General features: G+C 41.8%; 1 protein-coding gene across 4 annotated transcripts in view; it reads left to right on the top strand.

Annotated features, from left to right (window-relative positions):
- Window positions 1-22743, top strand: part of SEC16B (SEC16 homolog B, endoplasmic reticulum export factor) — a 94996-nt gene that overhangs the window by 23497 nt on the left and 48756 nt on the right. For 2 of the 4 annotated variants that reach the window (XM_057302016.2, XM_063598374.1), the window contains exon 1: window positions 15896-16067. The gene's annotated coding sequence lies outside the window, so the exon portion shown is untranslated. Of the gene's footprint in view, window positions 1-15206; window positions 15318-15854; window positions 16068-22743 lie in introns of those variants that run through there. The other 2 variants (XM_063598373.1, XM_055111158.1) reach the window with 2 other exon arrangements.

A 22743-nucleotide genomic window follows, 5' to 3' on the forward strand; every position in this document is an offset into this window, starting at 1 on the left:
GAGGAACAAGTCTCCCTGTACCAAGATTCTGCCATTCCCTTTCTATGCAAGTTGTATCCATTCAGGGCCCAGTTGAAGGCTCATTTCCTCAGTGAAGCCAGCTTATATTGATCTTTCTCTCTCAGAACTCCCTTAGCAATTCAGTCCTCAGATAGCCATAGATTCGCATATTTGACTTGCTGCATTGTATATGTTAGTCCTGTCCTTCAATGATGTTCAGCTAATGGTGAAACTTGCTATGATCCAGGTCTTGGATTAGAGATGCGACCAAGGAGTCAATTCCTTAGATGCGGGACTTCTATTATATCTGATACTTTTTCCCCTGCATGGGATTCAGTGCAGGAAAGTGCCTGTCTTGCCTCAGACCTGAGGGAAACCTACTGTTTTCATGTGCTGCGTTGACATGTGACACAGTGGGGTGCTTTGCGGGAACCTCTCCCTTTGAGGGGGACATATTTTCTGGCACTTACAACTAGAATTCCTTCCTCATTCCTAGTACCTTTGACTTGATGGAAAAGCTGTGCAGGGCGTTAGTGTTATTGCTAATTTGTCACAATGAACATAAAGCAGTGCTCAGAATATCTTTCTCAATATTAAAACAGCATTTACATGTCAATTGGTGCCACTTTCACGTAACATACCACGCTTGCTTAAAAGATTCCCCTTCCTTTCCTTTTGTTCTGAAAATTGCGAGAGCCAGTGGTAGAAGCTGGGACAGGTTTGCTGAATTTCTTCCTCCCTTTCTTCTCTCAAGAAAGGGTGAAGGGCAATGCCTTTCTGGAGGCAGTGTGAGGGAGTGGCACTAGCCCTTGCACGTCTCCTGCTTTGCATTTCTGCTCATGTCTTAGGTCCATTTTCTGATTCCAGGCCACCCTTTACAGATATGATGGAGCTAGGAACCACTGTGATCCACCAAGGATACCTCCCTACAGCTTCCAAATCAGGGTCAATAACCTGCTCTTCCTATAGAACAGCTCTCTTTTGACTTCAGCTTGTAAAAATTCTGATTTATTTATTAATTTCATTTTTATCCTCTCTTTTGCTTTAAAGGTTATCTTTTTTAAGTTAAAAATAACCACAAGGAGACCTTGTGATCCTCTTCTCACTGACCCAGATATTTTAAGAGCAGATATTTTAAGAGACTGACAGCCGCTTCTCATCTGGGGATTCAGGCCAGCTCTCAGGAGCTGATGAGCTAAATGTAATAATAAAATATTAATCCTATTTCCCATACATGAACCACTCTTCTTGTTTTCCCTTACCTATCCAGACCCTACTCATCCTTCAGTGCATTGTAGAAAAGCCTTGGAATTGGGGATAAAGACTTGTGCTCAATTCTCGACTTGGAAATTTTTGCTATCTGACCTTGGGCAAGCCACTTCATGTCTGTGAATCTTGGTTTCTTCACCTGTAAAACAGGAATGCTGAGACTCTCTCAGGGTGAATGTAGAGGGTTTAGGAATGGAAATACCAAACTCCAGAAAGCCCAATTTGAGTAGTCATCAGTCTTTGATCTCTCCTATTTTTGTATTTCTGTGTTATTGAGTAATCCTCAATCTTTGATCTCTCCTATTTTTGTATTTCTGTGTTATTGAGTCTATCTACATCATACAATTTAACAATTAACTATACCCTGTCTTTAATATGTGGCTCTAGTTTTCTTCACATCCCCAACTAGTGGGTAAGCACAGGAGGGCGCTGGGCATTTTATTTTTCCTGTGTTAACATTGCAATATTAGGCACTTAATTCTTGATAATTGATAGATGGAGTACTTTACCCATTTAACAAAATTAGGCTTCTGCCACATAACACAGGTTATTTTTGTTGTCTTGATTGGTCCAGTTTCACTGCTTGTTGCCAATGATGAGCTAGCAGGACATTTTTTAGGCTTTCATTCTCTTGTCAGATTGTGGCTTCTCATCAAATATATGCAATATGTGTATTCAAAGACACTGCTGACCTGCTATGAACAGAGAGTTTACTTGTTTATCCACTGTGACGATGCATTTTCCTGGTGGAGCTTTGTTTTCTCTCTCAAGTGGGTTTGAGGAGGCCCGTGGAGCTGTGTTTATGCCTGCTGAGACTGTCTTTCCCCTGCCCTGACACAGAGGGCCAGAAAGGAGGCCTATGGCTGACCCTCTTCTGGCTGTGACACCCTCTCAGTGGAATTCATAGTGGCCCAAAGAGCTGGTGTTATTTAGGTGGGAACCCCATTCCCAGATGTCACATCGCTTTCACCAACTGCCTGCTGTGAGTTGAATTGTGTCCCCCAAAAGATATGTTGAAGTTCTAGCCTGTGGTATATGTGAATGTGACCTTATTTGGAAATAGGGTATTTGCAAATGTAATCAAGTTAAGATTAGGCCATACTGGATTGGCTCAAGGCGTAAATCCAGTGTCTGCCATCTTTGTAAGGAGAGAGAGGGATTTGGCCACACACAGAAGGAAGATGGCCGTGTGAAGATGGAGGCAGAAATTGGGCTGATGCAGCTACAAGCCAGAGAATGTCAAGGCTGGCTGGGAGCCACCCGAAGCCAGAAGAGGCAGGAAAGGGTTCTCCTCTAGAGGCTGCAGAGGGAGCGTGACCCTGCCCACACCTCGATTCCAGACTTCTAGGCTTCAGAATCATTGGAGAATACATTTCTGTTGTTTTAGGCTACAAAGTTTGTGGTAATTTGTTATGGCAGCCACAGGAAACTAATATGCTGCCCAAGAGTCTAAATAAAATACAAAACAGAAGCTCTAATTAGAATAGATTACCCACCTTCACCTGAAAGGCCTTGATCCTAATCCCGCTGTGCCCTACCTGGTGATTACCTGAGTACAAGGCTCCCAGGCCCTTCCCCTACACAGCTCTGTATGGTTCCTTATTTGACTTCATCTCCCAGGCGCCTGACCCCTAGCCCCTTCCTCTATATCCTCAACCTCACTGTTGTGCTCTAAATGATGCCCGACTAGCTCCTGGGGACAGGGGGACACCCCTCAAATGTACCAGGGCCTGATGGTGGGGTAGGTATCTGCATTGTTCCTCATGGCCACTCCCAGGCTATGCTTCTCCCTAACCCTCCCCCGAGCTTGGAAGCACAGGCCGTGGGAATCTGTGTAAGCCTCTTGTGCCGTGGCCTCTTACCAGCCTGCTGTCACTCTTCCCACTGAGTGAAGCTTTGAGCCCCTGCCGGCTCTCCTTTGCTCTTCTCTTGGTGATTGCATTGTCCATGTAAGTCAGTCAGTCCCACCCCTGGCTGTGCTTTACAATTGTCTGGGAAGATTTTAAAAATGCCCACCATTAAGCTTCTCTCCTCTTTCCCTGTTTCTTCCCAATTAAGCCTGAATCTTTGGGGAGTTGGAGGCATGTGTATTTTTATTTTATTTTATTTTTTGAGACAGGGTCTCAGTCTGTCACCCAGGCTGGAGTGCAGTGGCGCCATCTTGGCTTACTGCAACCTCTCCCTCCTGGGTTCAAGCAATTCACCACCTCAGCCTCCCGAGTAGCTGGGACTATAGGCACACACCACCATGCCCGGCTAATTTTTGTACTTTTTGGTAGAAACAGGGTTTCACCATTGGCGAGGCTGGTCTCAAACTCCTGACCTCAAGTGATCCACCTGCCTCGGTCACCCAAAGTGCTGGGATTACAGGTGTGAGTCCCCACACCCAGATGGCATGTGCGTTTTTTAAGAGCTCCCAGGTCATTCTAGAATGTGGCCAGGTTGGAGAAGCTGGTGATGCAGGTAGTATTCTGGCCTCTTGATTTCTTACCTTCCTTAGTGCCAGCAGCCCTTCCTCCCCCCTCAGCCACCCACTCTCAGTCATGCTGTGGTGATTGGCTTTCCTAGTATTTGTTCCAACCTCAAAAATGTGGATTTCTGGCATCCTACTCTGACCACCACCTCCTCACTTCCAGTTCCTCCCTCTAGAACCCCAACTCTGACCATCATCTGGCCTCACCAGGTTCCCTAATCCATATACTTTTTCGTTGTCCATCATGACCCTCAGGTTCCCCTTTTATCCTTCCTTTCCCAGCCTGAGTCCATGGTCCCTGTTCAACTCCCTGGCTCTCGTGTTTCTCCGATGCTTTCCCCTGGCAAACCCCAGACCTGATAAAAATCTACTCACCAATTCAGGTCTGCATCCAGGCACCAAATCTCAGAGTGTGGCTGGATAAAAATACATAGCTGGCTTACTGGTCTTAATTTTATGCACAGAGTGCAAGTGGATTCTCAGTGGTGCCTGGCAGTGCTGCCTCATTTCCCTAGTTAATTCACTTTCCTATTCTTTGAGAGGCTATTTTACACCTTCTCTCTCCAAACCAACTCCCTCTAGTATCTCTGCCTCCTCACTCTTCCAATAGGCACAGCTCATTTCTGCCTCCAGACGTTTGCACTTACAGTCACTCTGTCTTCTACATTTCCCCCTGCCATTCTTGCCACGAAAAACCCCTCACCGGATTCATTTCCACTTCTCAAAGAAGTATTCCCTGACTTCTCTGCCTAAAATAGCCTCCCATCCGGGCCCTGATGCTCTCTATCCTCTGACCCTTCCTTATGCACTTACCCCTGCTGGCATTACATGATGGGTTTATTTTTGTTCGCTTGTCTCCCTCCCTCCCTCCCTGGTGCCTAGGCTCCATGCAGGCAGCGCCCTTCTGGTCTATCTGTTTCACCTCTACACCCACTACACCAGGGACAGTGCCTGGCACACAGCCAGCTCTCAGCAAATGAACCAGTGAATGGATGAGCAGAGGAATGGGTCTATGTTGTATATTTTTGAACTGCTGACTTGGGAGGAAGTATAAACAGGGATTAAAAGTTCAAGCTCTTGATCCATACTAGACCTAGACTCAAAGTCTGGTTCTTGAGACGGAGTCTTGCTCTGTCGCCCAGGCTGGAGTGCAGTGGCGCGATCTCAGCTCACTGCAAGCGCCACCTTCCGGGTTACGCCATTCTCCTGCCTCAGCCTCCCGAGTAGCTGGGACTACAGGCACCCGCCACCTCGCCTGGCTAATTTTTTGTATTTTTAGTAGAGATGGCATTTCACCATGTTAGCCAGGATGGTCTTGATCTCCTGACCTCGTGATCCATCTGCCTCGGCCTCCCAAAGTGCTGGGATTACAGGCGTGAGCCACCGCACCCAGCCGACTCAAAGTCTGGTTCTGTCCTTGCTAGCTGTGGGCCATTGAGCAAATTACCCACCTTCTCTGAGCTTCAGTTTTCTCACCTATAATAGAAGGGGATGGATGACAGTAGCTACATCAAAGGGCTGCTGTGTGGATTGCATAAAGTTATATACATATAAAAAACAGCACAAAGCTGACAAACTGTAAGCACTCAACAATTGTTAAATAATAGCATAACAATTTACTAATTACTATTAAGTTAGAGGTATAGACCATAGGCTGCAGCAATTGTCTAAATGCTTTACTGGTAATGATTCAATCACTCTTCACAACAACCTTTGAGGTAGTTACTACTAACCCCATTTCACAGATAAGGAAGCTGAGGCCCAGAGATATTCAATGATTTACCTGATATCGTGGAACTAGAGAGTGGCAGAACCAGGACCCAGCCTGGCAGTATGGCTTCAGAGCCCACACACATAACCATTGTGATATACTGCCTTTGCTCTAAAAAGGGGCTTTTCACATTTTACATAGTCACTCCTGAGGAGTTCAAGATGTTTTCCCAATACTTGACTTAGACTCGTGGTGGATAAATGTGAGATTTCTCATCTATTGTAAATAAGTAATTTAGCTTAAGTAGTGGAGATTAAAATTCTTTTGAGAAGAAACATTTATACTTATTATTTTCTGCCATGGGTTTTGGTTTAGTGAAGTCTGAGCTAATACTTCCAATCTGCTGGTGATGTTGGAAAGGATGTGCCTATGACACCCAAAAGTATGTATTTAGAAGCACATCAGTTATTGCATTTTGTTTGTTTGTTTGTTTTTGAGACGGAGTCATGCTCTGTCGCCAGGCTTGAGTGCAGTGGTGTGATCTTGGCTTACTGCAACCTCCGCCTTTTGGGTTTGAGCAATTATCCTGCCTCAGCCTCCCAAGTAGCTGGGACTACAGGTGTGTGCCACCACACCCAGCTAATTTTTGTATTTTTAGTACAGACAGGGTTTCACCATGTTGGCCCGAATGGTCTCGATCTCTTGACCGCCTGCCTCTGCCTCCCAAAGTGCTGGGATTACAGGTGTGAGCCACCACGACTGGCCCAGTTATTGCATTTTTCACTTTTTTTTTGGTTTGTTTTTGTTTTAGAAATGGGGGTCTTGTTATGTCCCTCAGGCTGGTCTCGAACTTCTGGACTCAAGCAATCCTCTTGCCTTGGCCTCCCAAAGTGTTGGGGTTACAGGTGTGAGCCACCGTGCCCAGCCTTTCTTTTTCTTTTCTTTTTTTGAGATAAAGTCTTGCTCTGTCGCCCAGGCTGTAGTGCAATGGCACGATCATGGCTCACTGCAACCTCTGCCTCCCAGGTTCAAGTGATTCTCCTGCTTCAGCCTCCTGCTTTCATTTTTATTCTATTGTTTAGTTACATGCAGACAAGTCTAGTAACTTCCCTAATTTATCCAAGCTGTCTGAACAAAAGAAAATGCAGGTCTATGAGTATGTGGATGTACGCTTTTTGCACATATTCCAAATGTATCTCTTTTTAAATAGGGGACATGTGTGGGAAATGAGGTTGCAATATTGTCTTAGGATTGGGGGTCACAAGTTCCATGTAAACTAAAGCTCAATATTATCAAATAGGAGCCTGTGTAATACAAATGTTCTTAAATATGTGCAACATTCGCAGATAAGAAATCTTTTAATATTCCTTCTTATTTCTTTTTTCACGAATCTTTTTTTCTCCACCACCCCAAGTTAATTTGAATTCATCTCCCACTGCTGACCTCTCACAGCACTTAATGTTGATATCACACACTTGGCATTTGTTCACATTCTGCTCTTTATGGATATCTACTTGTATCCTTAATTTCGTCTAGTTGAGTAATTATTAACAACCTAAAGGAGAATAAACTAATTGCGAGACAAGATGGCAAATGCAGGCCATATTTAATTATTCTTTGCATAAATCTCAGGAAGTGCTCTTTGCACACAAAGCAAGAATATGGTAATTATGAGTGTCTTTTCTAATTATGACAAGCCACTTTCCACAAGAACTGCTTTTAATATTTGCAGCACGATGTTTTGGGATCTTTGAGAGCCAAAAGCCCTGAGTTCTACTGTGCGACCTTGGCAAGTTATTTAACCTTTCTGAATCTCTAATTTATTTTATTTTTTTTGAGACAGGGTTTCATTTTGCTGTCCAGGCTGGAATGCGCTGGTGTGATAACAGCTCACTGTGGCCTCAACCTCTTGGGTTCAAGTGATCCTCCCACCTCAGCCTCCCAAGTAGCTGGGACAATAGGCACACCACTATGCCTGGCTAATTTTTGTATTTTTTGTAGAGAGAGGGATTCGCCATGTTGCCCAGGCTAGTCTTGAACTCCTGAGCTCAAGTGATTTGCCTGCCTCAGCCTCCCAAAGTGCTGGGATTACAGGTAAAAGCTGCTGTGCCTGGCCTGAATCTCTGATTATTTCTGTCTAAAATTATGGGTTGAATTAGAGATAAGTGCTATGGTTTGATTGTTTGTTTTCCCCCACAATTAATATGTTGAAATCCTAACTCCCAAGGTAATGGTATCAGGAGGTGGGGACTTTGGGAGGTGATTAGGTCATGAGGGTGGAACCATTATTAATGGGATTAATGCCCTTACAAAAGAGGCCTGAGGGATCTCAGTCATCCTTTCCACCATGCGAGGTCACAGTGAGATGTCTGAATATGAGGAATGGGTCTTCACGAAACACTCAATCTGCCATCCTCTCGAGCTTGGACTTTTGAGATGCCAGAACTGTGAGGACTAAACAGCTGTTTATAAGCCACACAACCTATGATATTTTGTTACAGCAGCCCATACAAACTGAGACAAGATACTTTAGGATTACAAAAAATGTTTAGGACTCTACTTTGAATTATTTTTGTAGTGGAAGTAAAAGAACATTTCTTTTTAAAAAGTTATTTCTTTTTCTTTTTTTTGTTATTATACTTTAAGTTCTAGCATACATGTGCACAACGTGCAGTTTTGATACATAGGTAGACATATGTCATGTTGGTTTGCTGCACCCATCAACTCGTCATTTACATTAGGTATTTCTCCTAATGCTATCCCTCCCCCAGCCCCCCAACCCCCAACAGGCCCCAGTATGTGATGTTTCCCACCCTGTGTCCATGTGTTCTCATTGTTCAGTTCCCACCTATGAGTGAGAACATGTGGTGTTTGGTTTTCTGTCTTTGTGATAGTTTGCTGAGAATGATGGTTTCTAGCTTTATCTATGTCCCTACAAAGGACATAAACTCATCTTTTTTATGGCTGCATAGTATTCCATGGTGTATATGTGCCACATTTTCTTAATCTAGTCTATCATTGTTGGGCATTTGGGTTGGTTCCAAGTCTTTGCTATTGTGAATAATGCCGCAGTAAACATATGTGTGCATGTGTCTTTATAGTAGCATGATTTATAATCCTTTGGGTATATACCCAGAAATGCAATTGCTGGGTCAAATGGTATTTCTAGTTCTAGATCCTTGAGGAAATGCCACACTGTCTTCCACAATGGTCGAACTAGTTTACACTCCCACAAACAGTGTAAAAGCATTCCTATTTCTCCACATCCTCTCCAGCATCTGTTGTTTCCTGGCTTTTTAATGATTGCCATTCTAACTGGAGTGAGATGGTATCTCATTGTGGTTTTGATTTGCATTTCCCTGATGACCAGTGATGATGAGCATTTTTTCATGTGTCTGTTGGCTGCATAAAAGTCTTCTTTTGAGAAGTGTCTGTTCATATTATTTACCCACTTTTTGATGAGGTTGTTTGTTTTTTTCTTGTAAATTTGTTTGAGTTCTTTGTAGATTCTGGATATTAGACCTTTGTCAGTTGGATAGATTGCAAAAATTTTCTCCCATTCTGTAGGTTGCCTGTTCACTCTGATGGTAGTTTCTTTTGCCATGCAGAAGCTCTTTAGTTTAATTAGATCCCATTTGTCTATTTTGGCTTTTGTTGCCGTTGCTTTTGGTGTTTTAGACGTGAAGTCCTTGCCCATGCCTATGTCCTGAATCGTATTGCCTAAGTTTTCTTTTAGGGTTTTTATGGTTTTAGGTCTAACATTTAAATCTTTAATCCATCTTGAATGAATTTTTGTATAAGGTGTAAGGAAGGGATCCAGTTTCAGCTTTCTACACATGGCTAGCCAGTTTTCCCAGCACCATTTATTAAATAGGGAATCCCTTCCCCATTGCTTGTTTTTGTCAGGTTTGTCAAAGATCAGATGGTTGTAGATGTGTGGTGTTATTTCTGAGGCCTCTGTTCTGTTCCATTGGTCTATGTATCTGTTTTGGTACCAGTACCAGGCTGTTTTGGTTACTGTAGCCTTGTAGTATAGTTTGAAGTCAGGTTGAGTGATGCCTCTAGCTTTGTTCTTTTTGCTTAGGATTGTCTTGGCAATGTGGGCTCTTTTTTGGTTCCATATGAACTTTAAATAAGTTTTTTCCAATTCTGTGTAGAAAGTCATTGGTAGCTTGATGGGGATGGCATTGAATCTACAAATTACCTTGGGCAGTATGGCCATTTTCACAATATTGATTCTTCCTATCCATGAGCATGGACTGTTCTTCCATTTGTTTGTGTCCTCTTTTATTTCGTTGAGCAGTGGTTTGTAGTTCTCCTTAAAGAGATCCTTCACATCCCTTGTAAGTTGGATTCCCAGGTATTTTATTCTCTTTGAAGCAATTGTGAATGGGAGTTCACTCATGATTTGGCTCTCTGTTTGTCTGTTATTGGTGTGTAGGAATGCTTGTGATTTTTGCACATTGCTTTTGTATCCTGAGACTTTGCTGAAGTTGCTTATCAGCTTAAGGAGATTTTGGGCTGAGACAATGGGGTTTTCTAAATATTCAATCATGTCATCTGCAAACAGGGACAATTTGACTTCCTCTTTTCCTAATTGAATACCGTTTGTTTCTTTCTCTTGCCTGATTGCCCTGGCCAGAACTTCCAACACTACGTTGAACAGGAGTGGTGAGAGAGGGCTTCCTTGTCTTGTGCCAGTTTTGAAAGGGAATGCTTCCAGTTTTTGCCCATTCAGTATGATATTGGCTGTGGGTTTGTCATAAACAGCTCTTATTATTTTGCGATATGTTCCATCAATACCTAGTTTATTGAGAGTTTTTAGCACAAAGTGCTGTTGAATTTTGTCGAAGTCTTTTTCTGCATCTATTGAGATAATCATGTGGTTTTTGTTGTTTCTGTTTATGTGATGGATTACGTTTATTGATTTGCATATGTCGAACCAGCCTTGCATTCCAGGGATGAAGCCAACTTGATCGTGGTGGATAAGCTTTTTGATGTGCTGCTGGATTTGCTTTGCCAGTATTTTATTGAGGATTTTCGCATCAATGTTCATCAGGGATATTGGTCTACAATTCTGTTTTTTTGTTGTGTCTCTGCCAGGCTTTGCTATTAGGATGATGTTGGACTCATAAGATGAGTTAGGGAGGATTCCCTCTTTTTCTATTGATTGGAATAGTTTCAGAAGGAATGGTACCAGCTCCTCTTTGTACCTCTGGTCGAATTCAGCTGTGAGTCTGTCTGGTCCTGGACTTTTTTTGGTTGGTAGGCTATTAATTATTGCCTCAATTTCAGAGCCTGTTATTGTTCTATTCAGAGATTCAACTTCTTCCTGGTTTAGTCTTGGAAGGTTGTGTGTGTCCAGGAATGTATCCGTTTCTTCTAGATTTTCCAGTTTATTTGCATAGAGGTGTTTATAGTATTCTCTGATGGTAGTTTGTATTGCTGTGGGATTGGTGGTGATATCCCCTTTATAATTTTTTATTGCATCTATTTGATTCTTCTCTCTTTTCTTCTTTATTAGTCTTGCTAGCAGTCTATCAATTTTGTTGATCTTTTCAAAAAATCAGTTCCTGGAATCATTGATTTTCTGAAGGTTTTTTTGTGTCTCTTATCTCTTTCAGTTCTGCTCTGATCTTAGTTATTTCTTGCCTTCTGCTAGCTTTTGAATGTGTTTGCTCTTGCTTCTCTAGTTCTTTTAATTGCGATGTTAGGGTGTCAGTTTTAGATCTTTCCTGCTTTCTCTTGTGGGCATTTAGTGCTATAAATTTCCCTCTACATGCTGCTTTAAATGTGTCCCAGAGATTCTGGTATGTTGTGTCTTTGTTCTCATTGGTTTCAAAGAACATCTTTATTTCTGCCTTCATTTCATTATGTACCCAGTAGTCATTCAGGAGCAGGTTGTTCAGTTTCCATGTAGTTGTGTGGTTTTGAGTGAGTTTCTTAATCCTGAGTTCTAATTTGATTGCACTGTGGTCTGAGAGACAGTTGGTTGTAATTTCTATTCTTTTATATTTGCTGAGGAGTGCTTTACTTCCAACTATGTGGTCAATTTTGGAATAAGTGCAACGTGGTGCTGAGAAGAATGTATATTCTGTTGACTTGGGGTGGAGAGTTCTGTAGATGTCTATTAGGTCTGCTTGGTGCAGAGCTGAGTTCAAGTCCTGGATATCCTTGTTAACCTTCTGTCTCGTTAATCTGTCTAATATTGACACTGGGGTGTTAAAGTCTTCCATTATTATTGGGTGGGAGTCTAAGTCTCTTTGTAGGTCTCTCAGGACTTGCTCTATGAATCTGGGTGCTCACATATTGGGTGCATATATATTTAGGATTGTTAGCTCTTCTTGTTGAATTGATCCCTTTACCATTATGTAATGGCCTTCTTTGTCTCTTTTGATCTTTGTTGGTTTAAAGTCTGTTTTATCAGAGAGTTGGATTGCAACCCCTGCTTTTTTTTGCTTTCCATTTGCTTGGTAGATCTTCCTCCATCCCTTTATTTTGAGCCTGTGTGCATCTCTGCACCTGAGATGTGTCTCCTGAATACAGCACACTGATGGGTCTTGACTGTTTATCCAATTTGCCAGTCTGTGTCTTTTAAATGGGGCATTTAGCCCATTTACATTTAAGGTTAATATTGTTATGTGTGAATTTGATCCTGTCATTATGATGTTACCTGGTTATTTTGCCCGTTAATTGATGCAGTTTTTTCCTAGCATCGATGGTCTTTACATTTTGGTTTGTTTTTGCAGTGGCTGGTACTGGTTGCTCCTTTCCATGTTTAGTGCTTCCTTCAGGAGCTCTTTTAAGGCAGGCCTGGTGGTGACAAAATCTCTCAGCATTTGCTTGTCTGTAAAGGATTTTATTTCTCCTTCACTTATGAAGCTTAGTTTGGCTAGATATGAAATTCTGGGTTGAAAATTCCTTTCTTTAAGAATGTTGAATATTGGCCCTGACTCTCTTCTGGCTTGTAGGGTTTTTGCCAAGAGATCCACTGTTAGTCTGCTGGGCTTCCCTTTGTGGGTAACCCGACCTTTCTCTCTGGCTGCCCTTAACATTTTTTCCTTTACTTCAACTTTGGTGAATCTGACAATTATGTGTCTTGGAGTTGCTCTTATCGAGGAGTATCTTTGTGGCGTTCTCTGTATTTCCTGAATTTGAATGTTGGCCTGCCTTGCTAGATTGGGGAATTTCTCCTGGATAATGTCCTGAAGAGTGTTTTCCAACTTGGTTCCATTCTCCTCATCACTTTCAGGTACACCAATCAAATGTAGATTTGGTCTTTTCACATAGTCTTATATTTCCTGGAGGCTTTGTTCATTTCTTTTTACCCTTTTGTCTCTAACCTTGTCTTTTCATTTCATTTCATTAATTTGATCTTCAATCACTGATACCCTTTCTTCCACTTGATCGAATTGGCTATTGAAGCTTGTGCATGCGTCATGAAGTTCTTGTGCCATGGTTTTCAGCTCCATCAGGTCATTTAAGGTTTTCTCTACACTGTTTATTCTAGTTGGCCATTCGTCTAACCTTTTTTCAAGGTTTTTAGCTTCCTCGCGATGGGTTTGAACATGCTCCTTTAGCTCGGAGAAGTTTGTTATTACCGACTTCCTGAAGTCTACTTCTGTCAACTCATCAAAGTCATTCTCTATCCAGCTTTGTTCCTTTGCTGGCAAAGAGCTGCGATCCTTTGGAAGAGAAGAGGTGCTCTGGTTTTTAGATTTTTCTGCTTTTCTGTTCTGGTTTCTCCCCATCTTTGTGTTTTTATCTACCTTTGGTCTTTGATGTTGGTGACCTACAGATGGGATTTTGGTGTAGATGTCCTTTTTGGTGATATTGGTTCTATTCCTTTCTGTTTGTTAGTTTTCCTTTTAACAGTCAGGTCCCTCAGCTGTAGGTCTGTTGGAGTTTGCTGGAGGTCCACTCCAGACCCTGTGTACCTGGGTGTCACCAGTGGAGGCTCCAGAACAGCAAATATTGCAGAACGGCAAATATTGCTGCCTGGTCTTTCGTCTGGAAGCTTTGTCCCAGAGGGGCACCCGCCTATATGAGGTGTCTCTTGGCCCCTACTGGGAGGCGTCTTATCTCCCAGTTAGGCTATACAGGGATCAGGGACCCACTTGAGGAGGCAGTCTGTCCGTTCTCAGAGCTCTAACAGCATGCTGGGAGAATCACTGCTCTCTTCAGAGCTGTCAGACAGGGACATTTATGTCTGCAGAAGCTGTCTGCTGCCTTTTGTTCAGCTATGCCCTGCCCATAGAGGTGGAATCTATAGAGACAGAGGCCTTGCTAAGTTGCAGTGGGCTCCACCCAGTTCGAGCTTCCTGGCTGCTTTGTTTACCTACTCAAGCCTCAGCAATGGCAGACTCTCCTCCCCCAGCCAGGCTGCCACCTCACAGATTGATCTCAGACTGCTGTGCTAGCAGTGAGCAAGGCTCCGTAGGTGTGGGATCCACTGAGCCAGGCACAGGAGAGAATCTCCTTGTCTGCTGGTTGCTAAGACCTTGGGAAAAGTGCAATATTTGGGCGGCAGTGTCCCGTTTTTCTAGGTACAGTCTGTTACGGCTTCCTTTGGTTAGGAAAGGGAAATCCCCCGACCCCTTGTGCTTCCTGGGTGAGGCGATGCCCCGCCCTGCTTTGGCTTGCCCTCTGTGGACTGCATCCACTGTCCAACCAGTCCCAGTGAGATGAACCAGGTACCTCAGTTGGAAATGCAGAAATCACCTGTCTTCTGCATCAATCACGCTGGGAGCTGCAGACTGGAGCTGTTCCTATTTGGCCACCTTGGAACAGCTCCTAAAAAGTTATTTTGGAAACAGTTGTACAATTCAGAAATTTTACCCAAATCAGGACTCTTCCCTATTTAACATTGAGAACTTCCTCCATTCCGAGGTAATAAATACCCAATACATATGTGCCTTCTGCTTCACACTTGTATGTACTTCATACACAGCCATTAAGGTGAGTGAAAACTTGAATTTTCTATAATTTTCCCCATTAAAAAAAAACTGTTGTCTATATAATTAAGATAATTTAACATCCAAGTACATTCATATGCCTCACATAATTTTTTTTTTTTGAGACAAGGTCTTACTCTGTCACCCAGGCTGGAGTGAAGTGGTGTGATCTTGACTCACTGAATTCTTGACCTCATGCCTCTCAACCTCAGCCCCCCAGGTAGCTGGGAGTACAGGTGCACGCCATCGCACAGGGCTAATTTTTATAATTTTAGTAGAGATGGGGTTTCACCATGTTGCCCAGGCTGATCTCAAACTCCTGGGCTCAAGAGATCTGCCTGGCTCAGCCTCCCAAAATGCTGGGATTACAGGCATGAACCACCTTGCCCAGCTCACTTCATTTTAATTCAAAAAAGTGGCTGAGAAATACATAGTGACCTCTCTTATGTTCTAATTATGTAAGATGCATTGGTTATTTGGTCATTGATCAGTAAGTGCTTATTTCCCAGTTTTTGGCTGGTGCTAAAATGCAGGGATTGGTTGATCAATTCTAAGTCTCCTCTTTTCTGCAATCGGTAGTTTTTAAAATAATTTCTGAATCACCCCTGGAGGCACTATCTGAGACAGTATGGATTGAACAGCACTGTCAACAACATGTTCTGGGGTGCCTGCCTCTGTAGAAAGGATGTGAAGAGTTGACCTGCCTCTGAGAACAATCTCAAAAGAGGGAAGGGCTGTGTGAGGTCTGGGCTGGAAGAGGATTTTACATTGTCTCTTTTGCGTGGCTTGTCTTTTCCAGATAAGCAGAAGACATCTTTAGGATTCTTTTGTGTGTTTGGAACAGAGAGAGGAAAAACCCAGATCCATTTAAGATTCAGCAGAGGGCTTGGAAGCCTAAGAGTTCAGGCAAGTTACCACTTGTCAGTGATTCTTACCTAATAAAGACAGCTTTATTATTTCTTCTGATTATATAAATAGTCTTCTTTGATACCTACATACTCATAAATAAACTGAAATAATTCTGTATATGCATATATAATGGCATGTGGGATAATATACCTTTTCACTCAATAATATGTCATAGAAACCCTTCCAAGTCAACTGGCATAGCTTTATTATTTGTTATTAGGTATCCTAATGCTTCACAACATAAATATCTCATTATTTATCCAACTATTTCTTTATTCATGAGCATTCACATCTTCACTTTTTTGCTACTCCAAACTAACAATTTTATAATGAACTAACATCTGTTATGCTGAGTTCCTAATTTTCACTTTTTCAATGTCTAATCCCGATGGAATTTTTTCCCAATTATTAACTTGCTGCCCTGATTGTTTAGGAATTCAATGTAATAGTTAGGTTCTCTTTGGAACTCTCATTTAGAAATACAAAGGGGAGTGTGTGGTTTCTTTCTGTAATGTCAGAGAGTGGCCTCTTTTTTCAGACCTTCTCAATATGGTGGTCAGATCATGTTTCCAGCCTCAGGAGCTGCATATTAAGCCATTCCGATGGGAAACTGCTGCTGAAGCAGAAAGGTTCTGGGCAGCTGACGTGGCAACACAGTTTACAGTATCTGCCAGCTGTGAGTAACAGCAGGCTGTCCTGATGGGATATAGCAGAAGCAGCAGCAGCAACTCCTGATTTAGGGGCAATCGATGTAAGTACTTATTTTCACCATTAACCAATTAACCCAAACCAAATGCAAATTGAAGAATGCTAAGAGGGAATACAGTTCTCACTAAAGACCCTTCTAGCAGACTCATTTGAGAAGCATTTGGTCTCAACCAGAATAAAAAGGCATTAAGCCAGCACGTGGTTTTCAGCAAAATGAAGAACTTCACAGGGTTTTGCTTGAAAAAACTAACTTCAGCTGTGGCTAATGCCAATTTCCAACCCTAACTCCTTGGAGTTCCTTCATACTCTGGCAAAGGCTGTTCCCTGGGGGATGGAATGGATTGTTAATGTGCAAAAGAACACGTGATTTCAACTTACTAAAAAACTTTAGGCAGGTTTGATTATGGAAAGATGAAAGGAAGCTTAGCAGTTACAGTGTTTGGGAAAAGGAGAGAGGCTGTTAAATATTTTGAGGAGGATTCAAGTTGGTTAAAACTGACTTAGAGGCAGTGTGGAAACTTTTGTTCTCAAGCTATATAGATGGCTAGGGGTGTGGTGCCTGCCAACCCCATGACAATAAAACTCCGGCTTGGATCTCTTTACAAGAGGAGGCTCTGTGGCTGCTGTTCCCAAGGCTTCCACCCTGGAAGTCGTGTTTAGAGTTTCTAGTATTTTCAGAGATCATAAACCATGTATTTATGGGTTGGTGATTTTTTTTTTTTCTGTTGAGTCCTTTTACTCTGATGTTCAGCTCTGCATAAAACCTAAGTGACCAACAGCAGCTTAACCTGAGTATGGTTAACTTATTGACGAACAGATATTTTTGATTGTCACCTCTCTATGTGGGGGGATACCTAAGTGAACAAGATGGAAGAGGTGGGTCACTGCCCCTGAGGAGTCTGCTGCCCAGCAGGAGTAACAGATGTTATAAGAGGAGAAATGAACACTGGGCTGGGAGTCAGGGGACCTGGATTCGGATCCTGGCATTGATCCCAGTGAACCATATGGCACTCTGGGCTTCAGTTTATGTGCTATAAAATGAAGGCATTGGGATGGATAACCTCTTCAGTAATTGATTGCTCACCTAGTGTGAATTTTCCCCTTGCTGAACAGCTTCTCACACAGCATTACCTTAGCTCCACATCCAATTCGGGGACAGGTGCTTTATTTCTGAAATGGATCTCACATGTCACCAGCCAGGCCTCATCAGATTGAGATATTCTATAATAGAAACTTGAAGGATTCTCCTAAATGGGCCCATTTACAGTGTAATGTTGATAGGTGGAAAGGTTGCTTTTGAGAAAGATGTCTTAAAAGGAGCAATTCCACACAGACTCATCTTAAATATCTATTTCTGTTTTCAAATGGTTATTGATTGGAACAAGTACCTTTTCAACTGCTGCTGACTTTTGAGAGGCAAAGACACAACAGCCTGACTCTTAAGAAAATGAAATTGCTTGAAATAAGTGTGACCCATAGGCTTAAGGTTTGAAATAAATTTAACTGAGTCAAAAACTAAAATAAAATAAAAATCAGCCAGGCTATGGTTTCAAGTAGAACAGAAAATACCCACAATTGGCGGCCATGCAGTGCAGCCTCAGCTTCCTAGAACTCCTCACCATCAGTTCAGTCCTTTTTGACTTTGGAAGTTGTGGGAGATTCATAACACGTTAGTAGAATGATGGATCAAATCCATTTTTAAAAAGCACAATTTTTATGTAGACTTATTGTCCATCAGCCCTGCTAGCCTAGCTCACAAAATTATCTGCATGGGCATTCATACCCTTGCTGCCTGCCTCCCTTCCCCAAGAGAGAGGTGTACTTCCTGACCCAGGACAAATCCCTTCTCTTGGATTACTTATCCCCATAAGCCTCCTCTGGAACTACCACACTCATCACTCAGTTCCTTTATTCTGCCTGTGTCTTCAGTCTTTCCACTGGCTTTCCACCGCAAGTAAAAACATCTTTAAGTCTCTTGCATTTTATAATACACCAACCGACTACCCACCAAACCAGCCAATGAGCAAACACAATCCCTCCTTACTGTTTTCTCCCTTTTCTGACCCTTTCACCAACCCTATGGACTCCAGTGGGCACTTTTGAGTTCTTATGTAATTTGATGTCTTACTGTGTTTGTTGTCTTTATGCCTTTCTTGACAGCCTCTCCTCCCTTGGTTGCCTTTGATGCTGTTCTGACTTTGCCTTCTTAGTCTTCATTACTTCTCTTCCTCTGCTTTTTACCTTAAACTATTATTTTCTTATTTTGAAGTCTGTGCTCTTCTTTGACAATCTGATTCATATCTGAGATTTTAATTATGACTTGTATGCTGATAATGCCTAAATCAAAGCACATACAAATCTTCAGGAAAGAAGCAAAGTATAAACAAATGAATACCACCCACCACAGATGTGTGTCTCTGCAGACTTCTCTTGGGAGCTCTTGACTCATATTTACTGCCTAAGACACCTCCAGTACATTGTCCTGCAGGCACCTCAACTCACCATGGCCCATCCTGAACATAGCTTTCTCTTAGTTGGCTGCCTTTCCCTCTGCATATAATAATGTATGTAACTTCTACCCTAACACTTACCACATTTTATTAAAGTGATTAGTTTATTTTATTTGTCTCTCCAGTTAATGGTGAAAACCTGAGAAATAGAATTATGTCTTTATTTTTGTATTCCTAATGCCTACAACATGAGGCACATAATAGTTATTCAGTCATTAATTATTGAATGAATAAATGGTGGACAGATGGCTGCTTGCTGCTGTAGGTTGACATTCTGTTATGTCAGTCAACCCAGTGAGAAACATCCTTCTTTCACAGTAGTTCAAGCATAAGTTCTGGGTGCCTGCTTTTTGGAATGTCTCTGGAAATGTGCTGACTGCTGAGTTAATCACCATGGCCAGGGAGATGCAAGACTCTTACTGTCCAGGTCTAAATTTTGTGCTCATTCATAGAGCAAGAGATGGGGTCAGTCTCACACATGGCAAATAAACTGAGAGGGGGCAGGGAAGTTCATAAAAGTAAAACTGATAATTTATTACTAGAAGCCAGAGTGTAGGATGCTGGCAGAAATGGCAGGTATTCATCATAACTGTGTGCAAACCCCCTGGCTTTTATCATATAACTGCTATGATAAAAGCTAAACATCGGGGGTTTGCACATACTTATGCTGAGTACCTGCCATTTCTACACTCCACTCTTCTTGTCTGGGTGCCAAGCAGGGACAGTCTTCAGTATCAGCTCTCAACTTTTCTTTGCATTCTAAGCTCAAACCACATTGAGCATAAAACCCATTATGATGCTGCAAATGTACCAGGTCTTCCTTTGCCTCTTAGCCCTCATCGTGTCTGTTCTGCCCAGAACACATTCTCTCTTGCTCTCCTTTCTCTCTTTCCAGGATAATGCACTCTTATCCTTCAGGTCTCAGTTGAGGCAGATTTTTTTTTCTTTCTTTTCTTTTTTTTTTTTTTTTTTGCAGAGAAACCTTCTCTGGTGAGGGTTGATACCTTTTCTTTGCATTACATCTGCTTCTGATTGTCATCCTCTCCCAGCACTTATTATTGGAATTGCCTGTCACCTAGGCTGTGTCCCCATTAGGCAGTAAACTCCAAGAAGAGAAGGAACAAGTTCACCTTGCCCACTTAGTGTGGCCTGAATTTAACACCTAAAATGATTATTGCCACATAGTAGATATTCAAGAAATACACAATAATAAAGTACTCCTGAGTTCCCACCTGTTTCTTGGTTATTAAATAGGAGCACAAACTGTTTTGGGTTCCTTCCATATAGTTTCAGGGCTAGCAGCTTTCTTAGAGGAGCTATGGGGAAAAGGCTTTTCTCCCATAGGAACTGAATAAATGAAAGTCTTCGTTTATTATTTCATAAATAAATGAATTAATATTGTCTAAAATATTATTTGGTGAATGAAGGAGATAATTAAAAAAAATTCTCCCAGGGGCGAAATTATACCACAGTTGGATTTGTTTAGTGACATAATTTATTTAATGAATGACATCTAGATCAGCACTAGGACATGGTGTCACAGTGTCATAATGTTACGAGGCATACAGAATATTGCATCCTAAGTGTAAAAGGGAATACGTCTAGCAAGCTCGTACAGAAACTATATCACAGAAGCAGTGTTGCATGCAGAGAATCTACAAAATTCAGTTATGGGATGCTCCCAGAAAATAGTGAACTTTAGCCATCTCCCTTGTAATGACAGCAGACACATATGCTTAGTGATATGCTTTGGCTGTGTCCCCACCCAAATCTCATCTTGAATTCCCACATGTTGTGGGAGGGACCCGGTGGAAGGTAATTGAATCATGGGGGCAGGTCTTTCCCATGCTCTTCTCGTGATAGTGAGTAAGTTTCACGAGATCTGATGGTTCTATAAGGAGGTGTTTCCCTACACAAGCTCTCTCTTTGCCTGCTGCCATCCACATAAGATGTGACTTGCTCCTCCTTGCCTTCTGCCCTGATTGTGAGGCCTCCTCAGCTATGTGGGACTGTAAGTCCATTAAACCTCTTTCTTTTGTAAATTGCCCAGGCTTGGGTATGTCTTTATCAGCAGCATGAAAATGGACTAATACACTTAGAAAATCATCTTCTTGTGCCCTTCAATGTCCTCCAGAACCTGAAATTTGAATTTGGTTTTTTGGCATCATAAGTGGCTTCTATGGAAATTGTCCTGCTATGCTAAATTTAGCATTAGAACAGCACTGCTGGGGAGCTTTGCTATATTTGCAGTCACTCATTCCAGACTGATAGAGCAAGGAATGTGAGTGCCATTTAAACACATGTATGCATCCACACTGTGCACACACATGGGCCATTTCTGTACATGGAACAGTGGGCAGAACAGTAGAACCTGCAAAATGGTATGAACCTTTATACAAGGAGAACTTGTCCCATTTGTCAGAAATTAATCTTTGAATTCTTATTTTTATGATTTAATATCTATCTATCATCAGGTTGAATGAACCTATTTACACTGACTGATAACTTTGAAGGTTATAGTTATTGTATTCACATGAAATAGATTTTAAATAATTGCATTTTTGTGTTAAATATATTACTATATTACATGGCTATTACTAAGCCATATGCTCTTCCGAGCAAAAGCATTCCAATAGAAGACCTGCGGTTGATTTTCCTCTACTTGATGACTGGTACTGACACACTCTGTGAATTTGGTAAAAGTATCACTTTTATTGCCTCTAAAATGGACATTCTACTGATGCCACTGGGTAATGAAAATAATGAGCTAAGGATAGGCATCTCTGGGAAAGATAAGCTATGACTGCAATGGATTATTATGATGAGCGACAGAGCAGAATAAAAATTAAAAACAATAACCTCAGATTAGATTATGTCAATAATGAAGAATAGCTAAGATAAAAGTTAAATATGAACTGCTATGATAAAAGCTAAATAAGAACATATACTCTGAACAGCCTAGAAATGAACTTTTCTGCTATGCTATGCTATTTATTTATTTATTTATCTATTTGAGACAGGGTCTTACTTTGTCACCCAGGCTGGAGTGCAGTATGATCATAGTTCACTGCAACTTTGAACTCCTGGGTTCAAGTGATCCTTCCACCAAAGCTTCCCAATTAGGTAAGACTACAGCTGTGAGCCACCATGCCCAACTAATTTTTTCTTTTTTGTAGAGACAGGGTCTTACTATGTTGACCGGGTTTCTTGAGCTTCTGGCCTCAGCAATCCTCCTGCCTCAGCCTCCCAAATTCCTGGGATTACAGGCATGAGCCATCATGCCCAGCTAGAAATAGTGCTATGCTCTTTTAAACAACGTTGTCACCAACCATTTGTTGGACACTTACCAAGGTGCAGGGAGTGTGCTGAGTGCTTTTCCTAGATCATGCATTAATTTATTTATCAAATACTTATTGTGCACCTCCTACAGGCCATGCACAGTACATTATCTCATTTATTCTACAACAATCTCATGAAGATATTCATTATTATACACTCATTTAGCAAATGGGGACACTTAGCCTGAGAGGTTAAATAACTTTGCCTGAAGGCTCACAGCTAATCAGCAGAGGCATTGGAACCCAAATCCAATTCTGACTGCAAAGCCTGAGCTCTCAATTCCCATAGTGTACCAAAGTCATGAGCTTTGTATATAGTTTAGCTTTTCACACCTTTAACAGAATATAAGGAAACTGAAAGAGAGAAGAGCAAAGATTTATTGAAAACCCACTCCTGTAATTAATAGGCACTTTCTATGGTGTTTTTCCATGTATCATTTCATCCACATCACAGTCCTTTTAAATGAGATTTCATTTTTAAAATCTCATTTAAAAATTTCATTTAAAAGATGGGCTCATAGAGATTAGGCGATTTTTCCAAAGGCACATGGCTAGCAAATGGTGTAGTTAAAACCAAATCCAGGTTTCATTTTCTATTTTCTTTCCTTTGGGCCTTTGCTACTTCCCAAAATGATGAAGGAAAGGACAGTTTTTAAGGAGATATAAACAAGATCACAGCTCTGTACCCAGAGAGGAGCAGATTGCTGAGTGGTATGGGGGCTGTCTACCCTATTCAGACAGCTGCAATGAGAGTCCGAGTCACGTATGTGACTGTGTGTGTCATGCATCAGGAAGTAACGTCTGGACTCTAAAATACTGGGGTGTGTTTCTATATGGAGCTGGAAGACCTACTTTCCTTGAAGGACAAATA

This window comes from Pan paniscus, chromosome 1 (genome assembly GCF_029289425.2).
Source record: "Pan paniscus chromosome 1, NHGRI_mPanPan1-v2.0_pri, whole genome shotgun sequence".
NCBI lineage: Eukaryota > Metazoa > Chordata > Mammalia > Primates > Hominidae > Pan > Pan paniscus.